This window comes from Bombina bombina, chromosome 9 (assembly GCF_027579735.1).
Source record: "Bombina bombina isolate aBomBom1 chromosome 9, aBomBom1.pri, whole genome shotgun sequence".
NCBI lineage: Eukaryota > Metazoa > Chordata > Amphibia > Anura > Bombinatoridae > Bombina > Bombina bombina.
The window spans coordinates 180,369,402-180,383,034 of NC_069507.1; the positions used below are offsets into that span (position 1 = coordinate 180,369,402).

General features: G+C 36.3%; 1 long non-coding RNA gene across 1 annotated transcript; it reads left to right on the plus strand.

Moving 5' to 3' along the window:
• The first annotated feature begins 267 nt into the window (after nucleotides 1-267).
• LOC128639467 (uncharacterized) lies at nucleotides 268-13,088 on the plus strand. The gene is made up of 3 exons (XR_008399203.1): nucleotides 268-342; nucleotides 7,215-7,266; nucleotides 13,066-13,088. It is a non-coding gene; the product is annotated as an uncharacterized LOC128639467 (long non-coding RNA).
• The last annotated feature ends 545 nt before the right edge of the window (nucleotides 13,089-13,633 follow it).

The window sequence follows — 13,633 nt, forward strand, 5'->3', positions numbered from 1 at the left end:
TATTTTGGGTTTTCAAGGAACACTAAAGAAAGTACAAATTTAAGTGTAATATGCACAGTAACCTTCTTTGCTACATGGTATAAATGAAACCTGCAGTGTAATTCAACTTTAATATAAGGGTACAGTGTATAATGAATAAATATTTTTAACTATTTTTCCACTAATCTGAGATACCCTATCCATTATTCTCACAATAACTATCTGGTACAATAAAGTCTGTTACCTAATGACAGCTGAATATCCTTTGTTGTAGGTTATCCAACATCACACCAAGGTGCAAATTAAAACTTTCTCCAGATTCCCAGAACGCAAGCCCTAACGACTTAACCACCCTGAATCAAGGTACCGTGGAAACAACAGTTTGTACATGTCACATGGTATACCCCTTAGAGACTAAACATCTGTGCACCACAAGTGCAAAGTGTATGAGGCTATTTTTTTTTTTTTTTTTATATAAAAAAGACTGATTTTGAACATACAGATACCTAATTGCCTTTGGTTTATATATTGATGCATGCAGATGGGGAACAAAATATCCCTAATGGGATATAAAAGTAAATTCAAAATGCACAGCATTGCATTACAGATTCACTTTTTTGGAATAATTTTAGCATATTTTTTGTGAGTTTTCAAAAATACTTCCTAAAAAGCTATCATAAGTTTTATAATAACCAAGAAAATAGTAGTAGGCTGTGTGTACATGGAGGAGCATGACTGAGATTCAGATGCATGCTGTGCATTTCAGTCCACTTTTAAGTCCCTTTAAATGGAGATTGACACCTCAAAATTCAAATTCATTTTGAAGTTACTTGTGAATTAAAAGGGAATTCAATTTAACATTTTGTTTATTAAGCAAATTAAATAGTACTAATTTAAAACAGTTTTTCTTGTTTAAAGCTAACAGGAAGTGCTCACCTGAACTGTGAGATTCATACTCTCACACATCCGCTCATGAACATAGATACACTTCACAAGCATAAAAAGAAAAAAATGTGTATTGTTTCTGCACAGGAACATCTTTTAAGAAAAACAAACATTTTATATATATAAAAAAGGTTAATCTTGTAGATATAACAAAGAAAAATAATATAATGTCCCTTTAAACCACATTTACTTAAAAAAAAGAGAATCATTTTGCAAGGAAAGCGGACAAAGTTCACCTTAGATTGATTGATCGATTGATTGTAATTGTCTGGGAAGTTAAGGAAAATAATGCAATGAAGGAAAAGTCCTTGTGCTCTGGGATACGGGTAAATTAAAACTAATTTTTATTTAATTAATTTAAAAACCTGATAAAAACACAAACAGGATATGTCAGAATACCTTACGCATTTCACACTATACACAGAACTTAATGATAGGTTATGCAGTCACTAATAGAACTGAATAAAAAAAGTCTTTATAAAGTCTTTATAGATACTAAATGAGATTAAAGATACATCTCTAGCAACATGTGCTACCTTTTCCCCAAGTTATTTTCATACATATCAGTGCTAATTTATAATCTACACCTATATATGACTTTGCTTCAGCTCATTAGCAAGACATATGTAATGTAGAAATATCAGATGTATGGCAAAGTATGTCACAATGACAGATTCCTCATTTTACAGCTGTTTTTCCAGTTGTGTCTCTGAGTATGTAGTTACTTTTGATGTCTGATTTCAGCAGTGTCATCTGAACAGCAGGAACTCCTTTATAAGTACATGAAACAAACAATTAGGTAATCTGCATATTGTCAAGGATACATAAGGAGTTTACTGGCTACTTTCATTGTTTACCAGGTGTGCCCAAAAGGTAAATTAGTATCTGTCAGTAAATCTGTAAGTGCTGACCGGGAGATCTCATTATTTTCCTGTGATTTCCCATCCTCCTCCTCAACTAACAGTGATGCTATGGACTCATGTTAAAAGAAAAGTATATTCAACACTTTCACAAGGGTAAACATCAGTTACTTTTTATTAGTAAGTCTTGATTCAGTACAAAAATATTAGAACACTATTTGTGTGTGATGTGTATGCTCAGATTTTGTTATGTTTAGAGCAGTAACTGGTAACCTTTCCTTAGGAATGGACAAATGTTGTGAAAGTACAATTCGCTTAGTAGAAAAAATAGTCCTACAAACATTTGTTTTGGACAATCAAATGTTGATAAGAATGAAAATTTATTAAAACTCAGTAAAATAATTTTATTTCCGGTTTTGGAATGTTACTTTCATTTTAGAATGTTCATAATTAGATTGAATATCCACATTTGACATTTCAAATGTAATATTCAATTTAACAAGTACTATTCAGAAGTTCAATAGTTCATGTGGTAGGGAAATTAGTACATTGATACATAATGTGGCAAAGTGAGATAAAAAGAATACTATGGAATCTAAAAAGAGACCATAGGATTAAAAAAACACAGGCGCTAAACAGCTTAAAATAGAAAAAATATATATAATAGCTTATTGAGCATATAACGCCAAATATATGTGCAAATAGTAACACCTGGTGCAGATTGGATCAACCAAAAAAGTGCTAACAACAAAGAAATAAAAATGTATAAATTTAATTACATATGTGAAACAAAATAAAATACAATGTATTTTGCAAACACGATAGCGCTGATCAGGCTCAAAATTGAAGTGTAGTATACAAATAGCAACAATGTGGTATAATATACAATACAAATGTAACAATGTGAAGAGTGTGATTGTAATCGATTTCCTGGTGAGATTCGATGTGGTGGTTTTTGGATTAGCCCAGATTTTGAAGGAAGATTTTGATCTTCAATGAGAGCTGGAACGAGATGAGGAAGACCAATAAAATGACAAAAAAGGCAACAATATAAGGTTTTCACTTATACTTACACCGGAGATCGGTGGTTAGATCCTAAATGTTCCTCTCAGTGGCATAAGACTCCAAACCGCAGGAAGCAGAAAATTCAGCCCAGCAAGGAGAAATGCAAACACCTTTACACACAGGTAACTGGGAAACTGCACCTACGGAGGCCGGAGAGAGACAAAAACAGAACAGAGCAGAGCAACGCGTTTCAACCCGTAGACAGGGTTTTTTTCAAGCTACATAATGTGGCAAACCTCGCCACTTATGAACTATGCAGGAATTGTTATTTAGGCTAATGGTTAAAATGTATGTTAAATTGTATGTTACTGTTTAAACTCTCTGCTGTTTCAGTTGGGAAACCCCTTGTAGGGGAGACTGTTTTTAAAAAGTGTTTGTTTGTTTTTTCTGTTGAAGAAAAAGTTGTTGTTGACTCCCAAGCTATGTGTCGTCTAGTTCTTGGTGGAAAGGGGTTATTATTACAATTACCAAGAGTAGTTACTTGCTTGTCTCTGCTTACCCAAAAGATATTACAGATCCTACTACCTCTCTGCTACAATTACCAAGAGTAGTTATTTGCTTGTCTCTGCTTACCAAAAAGATATTACAGATCCTACTGCCTCTCTGCTACAATTACCAAGAGTAGTTACTTGCTTGTCTCTGCCTACCCAAAATATATTACAGATCCTACTGCCTCTCTGCTACACATAAGATACAAATATGTAGATTCAAAATTTTCTATTTCGAATATTGCACTAAAGTGATGGTAAATCCAAGCATTTAACAAACGCTAGGATTTACCATCACTAAAAATAAAGTGGACTTTAATTGATCAACCATGTAAAAAGGGGTGCCAAACTCACCCTTTCTGTGCCGTTGCACAATGTTAAAGTCAGCGGCTCCTGCCGTCCACGGCACATCAATCTCCATCAATTAAGGTGACTTTTGCACCTCTGAACCAATAGCCGTGCATGTCAACTGACAAGTTTCTGTATGCATGCACAGCTATTGGTTTAGAGGCGCAAGCGACACCTCATTGGTAGAAGATCAATGTGCCGTAGGCGGCTGGAGCCACTGAGTTTAGGACTGTGCAACGGCACAGAAAGGGTAAGTTTAGCACCCTTTTTTACATGGTTGATCAATTAAAGTCCACTTTATTTGTAGTGATGGTAAATACTAGCGTTTGTTAAACCCTTGGATTTACCATCACTTTAAACCACTGGCTTTCAAACCTGTCATAAAGCCTCCCCAACAGGTCAGGTTTTAAGGATTACCTTGGATGAGAGCAGGTAAAATAACCATGTTTACTAATCAGCTGATTATTTCACCTGTGCTCCAGTTCAGATATCCTCAAAATGTGGCCTGTTAGGCAAGGTTGAGGACAGGTTTGTAAACCAGTGATATAAACAAATGCACACATAGACTACTAGCGCTGCATACAGAAAACTCCCTGCGCTTATATAAAATAGAAGAAACAATATTGATCAGCATAAAAAAAAATAATAAATAATACATACAATAAAAAAAGTAAGGTAAAAACAGATATCTGAAAAGATAGAAATGCAGAGAAAACTCTGACTTATGTTATTTATTTAAATATATAGTAAGCACATGACACATAGGGCCAGATTTACCAAGCAGCAGATATTGCTTTATCCGCCCATAGTTTCCGACTTTCCGGAAACATAAGTTAAGAAGCTGTGGTCGTATGGCGGACTGCAATCATCCCGATCCGATCAGGATGATTGACACCCCCTGCTAGCGAATGTGCAGGGGGCGGCATTGCACAAGCATTTCACAAGAAATGCTTGTGCAATGTTAAATGCCGTCAGCGTATGCTGTCAGCATTTAGCAATGCCGGGCGGGCCTGATTTGCTACAGCGAATCATGTCCACCCGGCATATGATAAATTGACCCAATAATGTACTTACAGGATAAAAACTGGTTACAAGCACATAAAATAAATATTCTAATTGAAAGGTCCTCCACACTTGTGTCGCACGTCCGTAATCAGCTTGGCTAGGTCACTTGAATGTTCACAGTCGGCGCTCGATATCTAAAAATAGGTAATAAACTGATCCTCTTGAAAAAGCCTGCACGCATAGCGGGAGAAACACGTTGAGGTGTATGGTCCTACCAGAGCCACCGTAGTTGTAGCAGTCACGCTAGCAGGCACCTTGTAACAGCGATTTATTTTTGGATATCGAATGCCGACTGTGAACATTCAAGTGACCTAGCCAACCTTTCGATTGGAACAATTATTTTATGTGCTTGTTATCAGTTTTTATCCTGTAAGTACATTAAATGTTATGTACTTACTGTATATTTAAATAAATAACGTGAGTCAGAGTTTGCGCTGTGTTTCTATCTTTTCAGATATCTGTTTTTACCATCACTTTAAAAAGAGCATTAGAAATACTATTGCAAATATATTGATTCAAATTTTTCAAAATTGAATATTGCATTATTTGATTTAAATTGTGCAATATTCGAATTAGAAAAATTTGAGTCAAATATTATAAATACTATTACATTAAAAAATGTTAGACTGGGCAAATATTTGAAATTCAAAAAAGAACTAAATGTGCTGAGGTAATACCTTGAAGTGACCAGCTGTGCAAGCCTCATTTGTTTAATTAGGTTTGATAACTAATTTAAAAAAAATAATCAATATTTCAGAATAATATAAGCAAAAAGAAAAGAACCACTAGCCATGCAACCCTTCTGTAAGTCATGTACCTGCATTCAATAAGACTGCCTGATAGGCACAATTTTGAAAAGTTTAGAACCAAAAGCCATGTCACCGTTTGATTCAGCACACTAAGTGATAATAAACAACCCTGAGTGCCACACAGAGCACATATTCACAGGGTGCAAACCCCTGAATTAGAGCACACTGACAAACTTCAGGGGAACAAATTTATTTTCTCTCAATGTTCCATTTTAGCTGCTGAAGTGTATTAAATTGTTTACAAATAGCTCCTTATCCTTTATATTGGCATTTTAAATAGTCGATTTTGCCTGCAGTATACCTACCAATACTGAAAGTTTCTATTCCTAGGTATAGGCTATTGAGAAACGATGTAAACACAGCCAGCAGAATAAATTACACTCACAATGGGAGGTGGAAGAGATAAAGCTCTACAATGTTCATTTTAAATAGTTCTTTTTTAATTTTGTATTGAGACAGAGATAAGAAAGGGAAGCATTTGAGTGATAAGATAATGAGATGATAAGATCTGATCGCACTCCAAGCTTAGCCTATTTTAATGGACAGTGGCTTCAAAGAGCAAATTCAGCTATTTCTTTTGTAAAATAAGATGCATAAATGAGCAATGTCTTATACGCTGCAGCTGGTATAACAAGTCACTGGGAACACATTCAGGGAAAAACAATTTTACAGTGAACTGTCCCTTTAAATGTATGCATGTTATTCAAACAAATTTTAGTCTTGCACACTGAAATTATGCATTAGTTATAACTGATAATCTAACACACGAAAGAAGCAGCTCTACTGGGTTTGAAAGCAAGGAAAAAAATCATTTTACATTTCTCACAGAAGGCATTTCATTTGAGCTTTCTGGAAATTCCCTGCACACAAGAAAATGTTATACAATTATAATGCAAGCCAACATCTAACCCCCGGATGGCAGAAATACCTGAAATTACCCATACCCACTCCCTCATCATCCAAAAGATTAATTGTACTTGAAGGGGGTTTTTCACTGAATTATACTGTACACTATTGTAGCATTGGCTTATTTAAAGGGACAGTTACAATAGCTTTGTCACCTTATTTATTCTTCTGTCTGATCACATTTGCAGCTTATTTGTTCTTTACATGTAAACAGAAACAAGTGAGGCTATTACAGTAAAACAGAGTGAGAAAAACAAACAAGATAACCATTTGTTCTAACCAAAGCACATTAGGCTAGATTACAAGTGGTGGGTTATTTAGTGCTGTCGCTCAAGCATTAAATCCGAGTTTTTAAAAAATGTGTTCAGCTAGCTGCCAGTAGTGCAATGTTGTTCCTTCTGCAAAGGATAAAAAAGAATGAAGCAAATTTGCTCATAGAAGTATATTGGAAAGTTGTTTAAAATTGTATGTTGTATCCAAATCATGAAAGAAAATATTGGGGTTTCCTGCCCCTTTAAGGGGAAACAATGTTTAAATTACAGTGTTAATGAGAAAATAAAAGGGAGTAGCCTGGTGCTCTCTTGGTTAGACCTCCAGACGACACAAGAGGATCAGATTAAAAAAATAATCTACTCAGATGATATAGAACTACTTTTTTCCATTTATGTCCCTTTATTTTTAGTTTGTGCTTTGAAATCAGATAATTAAAAATATCTTTTTTTTAAATTAACTTTACTTCTATTTTACAGGTCTCCTGACTGAATTAACCCCAAAATGGAATCAACAAAATTGTAGCTCAAGGTAAATGTGCTGACCTTTGAAAGCAATCTGTGATGTAAAAAGTTATATCATATCAAAAAGTGTCAATCATCCCGACCGTATCTGATCGGGGTGATTGCTGTCCGCCACCTCAGAGGTGGCGGACGAGTTAAGGAGCAGCGCTGCTTCTTAAAGGGACAGTCAACACCAGCATTTTTGTTGTTTAGAAAGAAAGATAATCCCTTTATTACCCATTTCCCAGTTTTGCATAACCACCACAGTTATAATAATGCACATTATACCTCTGTAATTACCTTGTATCTAAGCTTCTGTTGATTGCCCCCTTATTTCAGTTATTTTGACAGACTTGCATTTAAGCCAATCAGTGCTCACTCCTAGGTCACTTCACGTGCATGAGCTAGATGTTATCTATATGAAAAACATGAACTAATGCCCTATAGTGGTCAAAATGCATTCAGATTAGAGGGAGTCTTCAAGGTCTAAAAAATTAGCATATGAACCTCCTAGGTTTAGCTTTCAATTAAGAATACCAAGAGAACAAAGCAAAATTGGTGATAAAAGTAAATTTGGAAATTGTTTAAAATTACATGCCCTATTTAAATCATGAAAGTTTTTTTTTGGACTTGACTGTCCCTTTAACTCCTGATTCCGATGAGCCTAAAGGCTCGCACAGAATAAGCAGCTTGACTGCTTAATAATTCTTCCCCATTGAATCTACAACATAAGCTTCATCTATTAATATAAAACATGTTTATTCAGTTGAACACTGGCCTAGATGAAATTAACAGTATACTGTAAAATTGGTTTCACCTTAATGTGTTTACAATGACTTGCAAAGTTTAAAATGTATGGGAAATTATTTATTTAGGTTTATTTTTGTATATGAAATGACATTCTCTGCTAAGGGAAACCTCAACCTAATCAAATAGGCTGAGCTTCTAGGGAGATCAGACCTCCTTAGCTTATCTCTCAATATTTACACAAAATCCTCCTTATATCTGTATATGCAGTGAGATCAATAACAATGGTCTTATCATCAAAAACTCGCCAACATGGAGAGAAATGACACATAATCTTTGGGGGCTGTTTTTGAGCATTATATTGTAATGCAAGTGTCTTTCCTTCACATCTAGAATTCTGTATTGCTAGATAAATAGTTCTCAAGCTAAAATTAGCTTTTCTAAAATTGTTTTACCTCCCAATACTGCTTAGAGCAGAGAGCTTTAGATCAGTGGGCCCTTAGAGAGAACTATGGAAAACTAACGGCTAGATTACGAGTTTGGCGTTAGCCTTAAAAAGCAGCGTTAAGGGGTCCTAACGCTGCTTTTTAACGCACGCTGGTATTATGAGTCTGGCAGGTACAGGTGTACCGCTCACTTTTCTTCCGCAACTTTTCCATACCGCAAATCCCCTTACGTCAATTGCGTATCCTATCTTTTTAATGGGATTTTCCTAATGCTGGTATTACAAGTCTTGGAAGAAGTGAGCGGTACAGCCTCTACCTCCAAGACTCCTAACGCCTATAAAAGTCAGTAGTTAAGAGTTTTATGGGCTAACGGCGGAACATAAAGCTCTTAACTAAAGTGATAAAAAGTACACTAACACCCATAAACTACCTATTAACCCCTTAACCAAGGCCCCCCCACATCGCAAACACTATAATTAAATTATTAATCTGCCGACCAGACATCGCCGCCACCTACATTATACCTATGAACCCCTAATCTGCTGCCCCTAACATCGCCGACACCTACATTATATTTATTAACCCCTAATCTGCTGACCGGACATCGCCGCCACTATAATAAATGTATTAACCCCTAAACCGCCACACTCCCGCCTCGCGAACATTATAAACTTTGTTATTAACCCCTAATCTGCCATCCCTAACATCGCCGCCACCTACCTACAATTATTAACCCCTAATCTGCCACCTTCAATGTCGCTGCTACTATATTAAATGTATTAACCCCTAAACCTAAGTCTAACCCTAACCCTAACACCCCCTAACTTAAATCTATTTTTAATAAATCTAAATAAAATTACTATAATTAAATAAATTATTCCTATTTAAAATAAATACTTACCTATAAAATAAACCCTAATATAGCTACAATATAACTAATAGTTACATTTTAGCTATTTTAGGATTTATTTTTATTTTACAGGCAACTTTGTATTTATTTTAACTAGGCACAATAGTTATTAAATTGTTATTAACTATTTAATAGCTAACTAGCTAAAATAGATACAAAATTACCTGTAAAATAAACCCTAACCTAAGTTACAATTACACCTAACACTACTCTATAATTAAATTAATTACCTAAACTACCTACAATTAAATACAATTAAATTAAATAAACTAAATTACGGAAAAAAAAAAACACTAAATTACATAAAATTAAAAAAAAATTACAATATTTTAAACTAATTACACATAATCTAATCCCCCTAATAAAATAAAAAAGCCCCCCAAAATAATAAAATTCCCTACCCTACACTAAATTACAAATAGCCCTTAAAAGGGCCTTTTGAGGGGCATTGCCCCAAAGTAATCAGCTCTTTTACCAACCCTTAAAAGGGCTTTTTGCGGGGCATTGCCCCAAAGTAATCAGCTCTTTTACCTGTAAAAAAAAAGAAATACAATCCCCCCCCAATATTACAACCCACCACTCACACACCCCTACTCTAAAACCCACCTGATCCCCCTTTAAAAAAACCTAACACTACCCCATTGAATATCACCCTACCTTGAGCCGTTTTCACCGAGCCGTGCACCAGTGGTCATCCGATGGGGCAGAAGAAGACATCCGGACTGGCAGAAGTCTTCATCCTATCCGGGCAGAAGAGGACATCCGGACCGGCAGACATCTTCTATCTTCATCCATCCGACGAGGAACAGCTCCATCTTGAAGACCTCCGGCGCAGAACATCCTTCTCGGCCGACGGACTAACGATGAATGAATATTCCTTTAAATGACGTCATCCAAGATGGCGTCCCTCGAATTCTAATTGGCTGATAGGATTTACCTCACATTCTATTGGCTAAATCAACTAATCAGATTTTACCTACCTTAATTCCGATTGGCTGATAGAATCCTATCAGCCGATCGGAATTTGAGGGACGCCATCTTGGATGATGTCATTTAAAGGAATATTCATTCGTCGTTAGTCCGTCGGCCGAGAAGGATGTTCCGCGCCGGAGGTCTTCAAGATGGAGCTGTTCCTCGTTGGATGGATGAAGATAGAAGATGCCGCTTGGATGAAGATGTCTGCCTGTCCGGATGTCCTCTTTTGCCTGGATAGGATGAAGACTTCTGCTGGTCCGGATGTCCTCTTCTGCCCCATCGGATGACCACTGGTGCCCGGCTGGGTGAAAACGGCTCAAGGTAGGGTGATCTTCAATGGGGTAGTGTTAGGTTTTTTTAAGGGGGGATTGGGTGGGTTTTAGAGTAGGGGTGTGTGGGTGGTGGGTTGTAATGTTGGGGGGGATTGTATTTCTTTTTTTTACAGGTAAAAGAGCTGATTACTTTGGGGCAATGCCCTGCAAAAAGCCCTTTTAAGGGCTGGTAAAAGAGCTGATTACTTTGGGGCAATGCCCCGCAAAAGGCCCTTTTAAGGGCTATTTGTAATTTAGTGTAGGGTAGGGAATTTTATTATTTTGGGGGGCTTTTTATTTTATTAGGGGGATTAGATTAGATGTAATTAGTTTAAAATATTGTAATTTCTTTTTTATTTTATGTAATTTAGTGGGGGGGTTTTTCCGTAATTTAGTTTATTTAATTTAATTGTATTTAATTGTAGGTAGTTTAGGTAATTAATTTAATTATAGAGTAGTGTTAGGTGTAATTGTAACTTAGGTTAGGGTTTATTTTACAGGTAATTTTGTATTTATTTTAGCTAGTTAGCTATTAAATAGTTAATAACTATTTAATAACTATTGTGCCTAGTTAAAATAAATACAAAGTTGCCTGTAAAATAAAAATAAATCCTAAAATAGCTATAATGTAACTATTAGTTATATTGTATCTATATTAGGGTTTATTTTATAGGTAAGTATTTAGTTTTAAATAGGAATAATTTATTTAATTATAGTAATTTTATTTAGATTTATTAAAAATAGATTTAAGTTAGGAGGTGTTAGGGTTAGACTTAGGTTTAGGGGTTAATACATTTATTATAGCGGCGGCGATGTCCGGTCGGCAGATTAGGGGTTAATAATTGTAGTTAGGTGGCGACGACGTTGGGGGTGGCAGATTAGGGGTTAATAAATATAATGTAGGTGTCGGCGATGTTAGGGGCAGCAGATTAGGGGTTCATAGGTATAATGTAGGTGGCAGCGGTGTCCGGAGCGGCAGGTTAGGGGTTAATAATATAATGCAGGTGGCGAGGATGTCGGGGGCGGCAGATTAGGGGTTAATAAGTGTAAGATTAGGGGTGTTTAGACTCTGGGTTCATGTTAGGGTGTTAGGTGTAGACTTAGAAAGTATTTTCCCATAGGAAACAATGGAGCTGCGTTAGGAGCTGAACGCTGCTTTTTTGCAGGTGTTAGGTTTTTTTTCAGCCAGCTCAGCCCCATTGTTTCCTATGGGGAGATCGTGCACAAGCACGTTTTAGCCAGCTTACTGCTACCGTAAGCAACGCTGGTATTACAGGGAGAAGTGGCGCTAAATTTTCTCAACGCTCACTTTTCTGAGGCTAACGCAGCCATTGAGAAAACTTGTAATACCAGCGTTGTTTAAAGTGTGCGCTGGAAAAAAAAGGCTCGTTAGCAACGATAGTTTTTACCGACAAAACTTGTAATCTAGCCGTAACATTTTATTATTGTTCTGTCCAACCACCCACAGCGAGTGCAGTTTTTTTCTAAACCTTATTGTTTACATTATTTACTATATGTTGAGTTGCCATGATTCGCTATAGCGAATCATGTCCCCTCAACGTTGCTAAATGCTGACAGCATACGCTGTCGGCATATATCATTGCACAAGCATTTCTAATTAAATGCTTGTGCAATGCCGCTCCCTGGCAGGCAGTCGTCTGCTAGCAGGGGCTGTCAATCATCCTGGGACATAGGGAGAGGAGATATTTTGAATATGAAACAAAACATTCCAATTACTGATACAGTCAACACAGATAATGTAAGAGTCTGTCTTACCATGTGGTACATGATATATAGCATTGATGGCTAACGTTGGCACGCCTGATGTTTCAGAACTGCATTTCCCGCATGATGCTCAAATAGACTGCAGTGTGCCTAAGCATTATGAGAATTAGCTTAGCCATCACTTATATAGGGCTGCCAGTTGTCAAGTATTCAACTGGGCAGCCCAGTATTTTAGCAGATTGTCCAGTAAAATCTTCACAAAAATACTGGACACTTAAATGTCCAGTTTTTGTTAAGTCCCTGAGTGTTAGCTAAATGTAAAAGGCCTCATATGCCTCAACACATTACAAATAAAGAGAAAACAAAGTGAGGGTTAGTCAAGGGGTCAATCACTACCGTCAGCCAAAGCAATACAATTATTGATTTGTGTGTTACTGGCAGCCAAGGGGTAACATTACTGTTCAGTTGTGTAAAGTATAGATGGTGGGGGCTAAGGTAGAGCTTTTGGGGGAAGCATTGTGTGATCCCTCCTACTATTGTACCCAGTCACCAACAGATTGTCCAGTATGTTTTTGGAGAACATCTTGCAACCCTAATGATATAACATCTGTAGAACAAGAGGGAATGTAATGTATTGCATAGAACTAGAAAATAAATAAATGGGAAATCCAATACTATAAATATTAAACTGTCTGTATTTGCTTCTTCTGCAGTGAATCTTCCATTGAAAAATTATTCTGCAAGCCAGTAAGTTCATTCAGTTCCATTATACATATACAAAAACACATCTATCATCTATCTATCTATCTATCTATCTATCTATCTATCTATCTATCATCATCTATCAATCTATCATCTATCTTTCCGTCCGCCTGCCTGTCTGTCTGTCTGTCTGTCTATCTATCTATATCTATCTATCTATCTATCTATCTATCTATCTATCTATCTATCTATCTATCTATCTATATACAGTATGTCTCTGTCTATCTATCTGATCTGTATCTATCTATGTCTGTCAATCTATCTGACCTGTCTGTCTCTCTGTCTGATCTGTCTGTCTCTGGGCAAATGTTGATAGAATAAAATAATTTAGAGTAAGAAGAGAACCTCAGTCATATAGAGATGATGTAAGATTTACTTTACTCTATGAGATCCTCAGTAGTTGGAAAAATACCAGGAGGCAGAAAGGAAGGTCATTAGTATGGAAAAATAAAACATCATTGTCATACAGCAATAACAACTGCTGTTCTGTAAACGTTACTATAGGCCGTTTGCTTATTT